This window comes from Acinonyx jubatus, chromosome A1, assembly GCF_027475565.1.
Source record: "Acinonyx jubatus isolate Ajub_Pintada_27869175 chromosome A1, VMU_Ajub_asm_v1.0, whole genome shotgun sequence".
Classification (NCBI taxonomy): Eukaryota; Metazoa; Chordata; class Mammalia; order Carnivora; family Felidae; genus Acinonyx; species Acinonyx jubatus.
Genome location: NC_069380.1, coordinates 109456455 through 109462494, shown reverse-complemented (window position 1 = coordinate 109462494; position 6040 = coordinate 109456455). Strand labels below are relative to the sequence as shown.

The window sequence follows — 6040 nt, the reverse complement described above, 5'->3', positions numbered from 1 at the left end:
CAACCTTCCGGTCATTTACTAAGAGCAGCTAAAGTAATCATAACCACCACCACAACCACCACCACCAAAGCCCACAGCTGTAGAGCACTTTACAGCTGATGAGGGATTCGTAGGCCTTATCTCACCTGATGAGATGGGAAAGTGAGGTCTGGAGAGGTCAGCCAGTAGTGAGGGCAGGAAGCAGGTTGGAGGCTGGGCCTCCTGACTTGCTCCTATATAGCGTCTTTGCTTTTTACACTGGGGTGGTTGAGTTTTTTTTTTTTTAAGTTTATTTATTTATTTTGAGAGAGAGAGCACGAGTGAGCACAAGCTGGGGAGGGGCAGAAAGAGGGAGACAGAATCCCAAGCAGGCTTTGTGCCATCAGTACAGAGCCCGATGTAGGGCTCGAACCCACAAACTGTGAGATCATGACCTGAGCCAAGATCAAGTGTCAGACACTTCACCGACTGAGCCTCCCAGATGCCCCTGGGGTGGTTAAGTTTATGTTGCAACTTAACTGGGCCATGGGTGCCCAGATATTGGGTCCAACATTACTTTGGGTTTCTGTGAAGGTACATTTAGGTGAGATTAACATTTGAATCAGCAGACTGAGTAAAGCAGATCGCAGTCCCTAATGTGGATGGACCTCATCCAATCCTTTGCAGGACTGATTGGAACAAAGCCTGGCTTCCCCTGAGTGAAAGAATTCTCCTGCCTGATGACCTTTGAACTGGGAAATCGACTCTACAGATTTTGGACTTGCCAGACTCTATACTCGTGTGAGCCAATTCCTTATGATAAACTTCTCTCTCTCTATTTATATCTCCTATTTGTTCTGTTTCTCTGGAGAACTCTAATATAACCATTTCCTCCTGGAATGTAGTTACAGGACATGCCCCGCCTGCTTGTCCTTGAGCTGGGGCACAGGCCTGAGCTTGGGGTTATGAGAAGGCCAAAATTGGTTGTGAGAGTAAAGGTTTTAAAAAATTGTTTTTAATTGTGGTGAAATACATATAACATGAACTTTACCATCTTGACTATTTTTAAGTGTAAGTGCGGTAGTGTTAAGTATATTCACACTGTTGTCTAAAGTTCTGATTAAGATTGGACTCGATAGGACTTTTTACTACCTGAAGATGAGATCATCCTCACAGTGAGAAATCATTCCAAAAGTTAAGGGATTTGCCCCAGAGGGCTCTAAGCGATGGGAAAGGAGAGCCAAGGGAGTGTGAATGCAGGTGGGAGTGAGAGAAAAATTAAAACTAAAGCTGCTGTCCATTTGTCTCTGTGGAGCAGAGGCCTTTCTTTAAGCCAGGAGCAAAGCCAGCTTCAGGGCCATGATAGCATCAGGGGAAGGAAGGGGCAGGCACAAAAAGGAAGCTTGGTAGAAGGGGGGCAGGCATCTGAGTCAAACATGGAAGGATACTGTGGTTTGAATAGTTGAAGATGGGAGGGGATGAAGGGGACTTGAGGCTGAGTGAAGTGTGAGTGATGGCCAGCCTCAGCATGTACATGGGCCTCCTCCCCTCCAGTTGCCGGTTGTGTGTCCTTGGGCCATGTGCCCCTTGGCGACCATCCACATTTCCTCCAGCCTCTGTGCCCTGAGCCCAGGCCTCTAGAGGCTCTCAACTTTTGGAGGAGCACCCCCCAACTCCCCTTGCCCTTCCAATCCATGCCCGAGAAGCAGCATTTTATAAATAGCTGTGTTGAAAAAAGTTAAATATAGCACCCCCGGAGCTTACTGACCCAGTGGCAGAGCTGTAAGTAAGTACCATCTGGGGTGTGACTAGTGGTGCTGGCGGTGCAGGGAGGGGCAGAGGATCTGAAGTGTGGCCAGTCAGCCCTGCCTCCAGGTTCCCTGCCCCCCGCATCCTGAGCATTTCCAGCAGGACTGGCCTGAAGGAGTGAGGTGGGGACCCACCAGGAGCAGGCCTACCTAGTACCCCATCACTCTTCTGATCAGAGAGACACCCTGGGGTTCTTTGTCTTGAATGGCTTCTTCTCAGAGACCATGAGATAGCAGAGGCCACAGATGGGGCCGTTTGGGGAGCAGCCAGCTTCCAGGGTCAGGCCTGGGACCTGCCCAGAGGATTCCAGCTGAGCATTTCAGTCCTGGGAAGTGGGTTGCATTTCAGGTCTGGGGGGTCTGGCTCCACCCTGTTCTCAAGTAACCCCCCCTCCCCACTACTGTCCTTTCCATACTGTGGCCACAGGCGCTTCTTTGGGGACCTCACAAGCAACAAGCCCAGGCTCCACACGGTGTGCCTCTCCCTGCCCAGAGCCCTCTCCTCTTCTTGCTTCCTCCACATCCCAACGTAAATTCTTTCCCTGACCACTGCACCCCTGCCCTGACCGAGGGCAGGACCCCTGGCGCATGCCTGAGAGGCACTGGTGCCTCAGATTGCAGTAGTTATGAAGTACTCCTTGGTGTGCTGCTGGCTGAATGTTTGCTACCTTTGCAAGACGAGGAGCTCTGTGAGGGCAGGCTGTATGTGGCTTGCTCCTCCCTGGATCCCTCCTAGGGACCCCTCCCTCCTAGCACAGGGCTTGGCATGTAGTGGGTGTGCAGTCAGTGTGCAATGAATGGAAGAAAGAATAAATAGTGAAACTCACACTTCTCTAGAAACAGAAGCACCCATACCCCACAGCTGAGACCTCTTTCCACCTCCCTGGAAACATCTGGTAACCTCACCCAATGAGTCCAGCTGAAGGGAATGGAAAGGGCCCGCTGGACCCCACTGAGGCCAGCAAGTTCTGAAGACACAGAGCTGGGTGCTCCAGGGTGAAGTCTTGGCCAGTGAGGGCAGTGGATGCACCACCGGCTCATGGTTGGTGCCATTGTGTCTGCCATCCATGTGGTCCCAAAGGGGACAGGGAGACCGCCCTCTACCTGCAAGGCAGGCTGTGTGTGTCTGGGGGCGAGCTCCTGGGGAGGGGCACCTGTGCAGTGTAGGCCATCCAGGCTTCAGAGGGGGGATGTGCAAAGCTCTGGGGCGTGTCAGGAGATGCAAAGATGGGCCTCAGTTCTCACATACGGAGCCTTGCCTGATGAGTGCAGGCTTTGCTGATTATGTTGGCAGCGTGATGACATGGTGATGTAGATCCTCTGCTAGACAGCTGGAAGTCTGGCACCCTGGGCAAGCCACGACCCAGCAAGTCCCAGGGGCAAGGAAGTTTAGCCAGCAGGGAACAGCTGGTCCACCCAGGGCCGCAGGTCTCCACAGCTTACGGGGCTCCAATGTTGGAGAGGAGGAGGGTGGTGGGGAGAAGGAGGAGGGGGAGGGGCACCCTGACCTTGGGGTCACTGGGACAGGCCCTGTCAGGCACATGTGGCCCCAACCCTGCTCCTGGAGAGGCAGGGCCCTGCCTGGAGCCAGGGCAGGGAGCCCTCTGGCCTAAGCCTCACATTCACAATCACCTCTTCACATTTAGACTTCAGGAATTATTCCAAGTGAGGTTTTAATGTTAAAAGCAGTAATTTGTTAAGTGTAAGCATTTGAAACATGCCAGAGGTTTTATAGCTCCATCTTGGCATGTCTTTGGTCTTCCATCTACCAGAGGCCCAGAAACAGTGGAAGTGATCCAGACAGACCCACTGGCTGTGGGCAGCCTGGCTCAGAGGGCCTTGCTCAGGGACAGAGCCTTGGCCATGGGAGCCCTGGACCCAGTCCTGCCTTGCACACAGTTGCCTGGTGTCTCACCTCTTGGGTTTAGCTCTATCCAGGCCCCCAGCCTCCCTCTTGAGTTTTCACTGCCTCTTACTCACCCTGTTGGTGACAGAGGGATTCCCACCCTAGGATGCTGGCCAAACCCACAGCACCTGACTGGACAGGTGTCAGTCATACAGACACAAAGCCTGGGGAGGGAAGACACAGCACACCATACAGGGCCACTTGGGGGTTGCATGTGGGAACAGACTACACAACCAGGGTTTGTGAGAGGCAGGCTTTATAGCATCAAGATGATGAGGTAGGTGGCCTCCTGCTTCCATGGGAAGATGTGATTGTCTTGTTTGAATAATTCAGTGGACTGGCAAGGAACTGACACCTGCTGCTCACATGTCAGGCAGCATGTAAGATTAGGCCTGCCTTGAGGGCAGGATGAAGGACACAGGCCAAGACTGAGCAGATAGCCATGTGTTCTGGGAGCTCAGTGGGAGCTTGGGAGGGGCTTCTGGAAGCTGCCAGGGCCCAGGAGGTCACCTAGGAAGACAAATGAAAGTTCTCCTCTTGCTGGTTATGTTCTTATGGGTACTTCTTGAGGCTGTTCCTGCTGTATTTGAACCAAGTCAAACTTATTCCCAGTAGAGGACTGCCCCATTTTTCTGGCCTAATGGAGAGCACATATGTTGGGGTATCCTTGGGCCAGGGTCTGAAGGCTAGAAGCCCAGCCATCAGGATGGTGACTGACCCTAGTAAGTTCAAGTTCAGGCTGCTGGGAGGCAGGAAGCCCCACACAGTGTTCTTTCTCCCCCCTGCTCCTTCTTTCCTGCAACTCTGGATCCAGGCTCACAGGATGGCCTTGGGGGCCAGGGGCTGGGTGGAGAGATGTGGCGTCAGGGTCACACACTGCATGTGTCCATGGTTCTGCCCTGTGATCAGGATTGTTGTCTTGGCTGCCGTTGACTCTGATAAGTCAGCTCCTCCCAGTGCACCTGTCACCCTAGCAGCCTCCACACCACCCACCCCATGCCTCCCTGCTTGTCTCCTCCCTGTGCAGGATGCACAGACTCCCCTGTGTCTTCCCGGAACTCATGCTAAGACTCTTCTGCCCTCCACTGGCCTTTCCCAACTCCTCCGACACTGGAGCATCTTCCCTGCAAAGTCTCATGTCCTCGTTATACCTTCCTGAAGTGTGTGTAAAAACACACGGTGCAGGGACGGTTTCTTAGGACATGAGTCTGTTTTGCTTTCACCGAAAAGCTTAGGGGACTTTTCCTAAACCTGGGAAGGGGCTGGCGGTTTGGCCTGAAGGTTTTACAAGCAGCAGAAACCAGGGCCCCAGGCCTGGGTGCCGCCTAAGAACAGGAACCCAGGGAGAATGGCTGCATGCTTGGTTTGGCTGACGTCCACTCTAAATGCCAAATTGGAGTAATCAGGGAAGACAGAAGATGTTAGGATCCTTCCTGAACCTTCTGCTCTGTGCAGGACCCCCCCAAGAATATGACATGACTCTAGGGAAGTAAAGAGACCTCCCTAAAAAGAACAGATGCTGCATTTCTCATCAATGTTGGTGAGTGGCATGTTTGTGAAAAAAAAAAAAAGTAATTTGTCTTAGAAACTTTGGAAAATGTAGAAAAGTACAAAGACAACCATCCTCCCCAGAACTCCACTGCCCAGAGGGAAGCATTGTTGCTGTTCTTGTACCTCTCCCTCCAGTCATACTTGATGCGCATTTATATATATATGTATATATGTATATATATATATTCATTCATACACATATATATATTTTAAAAAATGTTTAAACATGCTTATTAATTTGAGAGAGAGAGAGAGAGAGAGACACAGACAGTGTGAACAGGGGAAAGGCAAAGACAGAAAGACACAGAATTTGAAGCAGGGCTCCAAGCTCTGAGTCACACAGAGTCTGACATGGGGCTCAAGCCCATGAGCTGTGAGATCATGACCTGAGCCGAAGTCAGAAGAGCCCATACCTCATGAGCATTTAGATGTGGACATGTCCAGGTCACAGGATGGGGAATCCATGGGGAGGGTTTTGCTTGCTTACTTTGAGTTAACAGCTGCACCATGTTCTACTCTGTGGATCTGTAATCACATAACCACTTCCCCTATTTTAGGTTATTTGGGTTGTTTCCGGATTTTTTTTTGCTATTATTACTAATGCTGCAGTAAATATCCCAGCACGTCAATTTTTAGGTATGTCGCCAATCAAGTGATTTGTCAAATGACACCCTGCAAAGACCACCACTTGGGAGTAAAGGGGATCTCCTGACCCAGAGGTCCAAAGGCAGAGGCATGTGCCTATTTCCAGAAATCTTGCCCACAACGTTGTGGGTTGTTTTTTTTTTTTTTTTTTTTTTTTAGTGGTCAAAAGTTT

At 51.1% G+C, this 6040-nt stretch overlaps 1 protein-coding gene across 1 annotated transcript in view; it reads left to right on the top strand.

The window, feature by feature from the left end:
* The first annotated feature begins 318 nt into the window (after positions 1-318).
* FSTL4 (follistatin like 4) overlaps positions 319-6040 on the top strand; it is a 714076-nt gene continuing 708354 nt past the window's right edge. Inside the window, exon 1 of the mRNA XM_015083153.3 lies at positions 319-759. The gene's annotated coding sequence lies outside the window, so the exon portion shown is untranslated. The remainder of the gene's footprint in view (positions 760-6040) is intronic.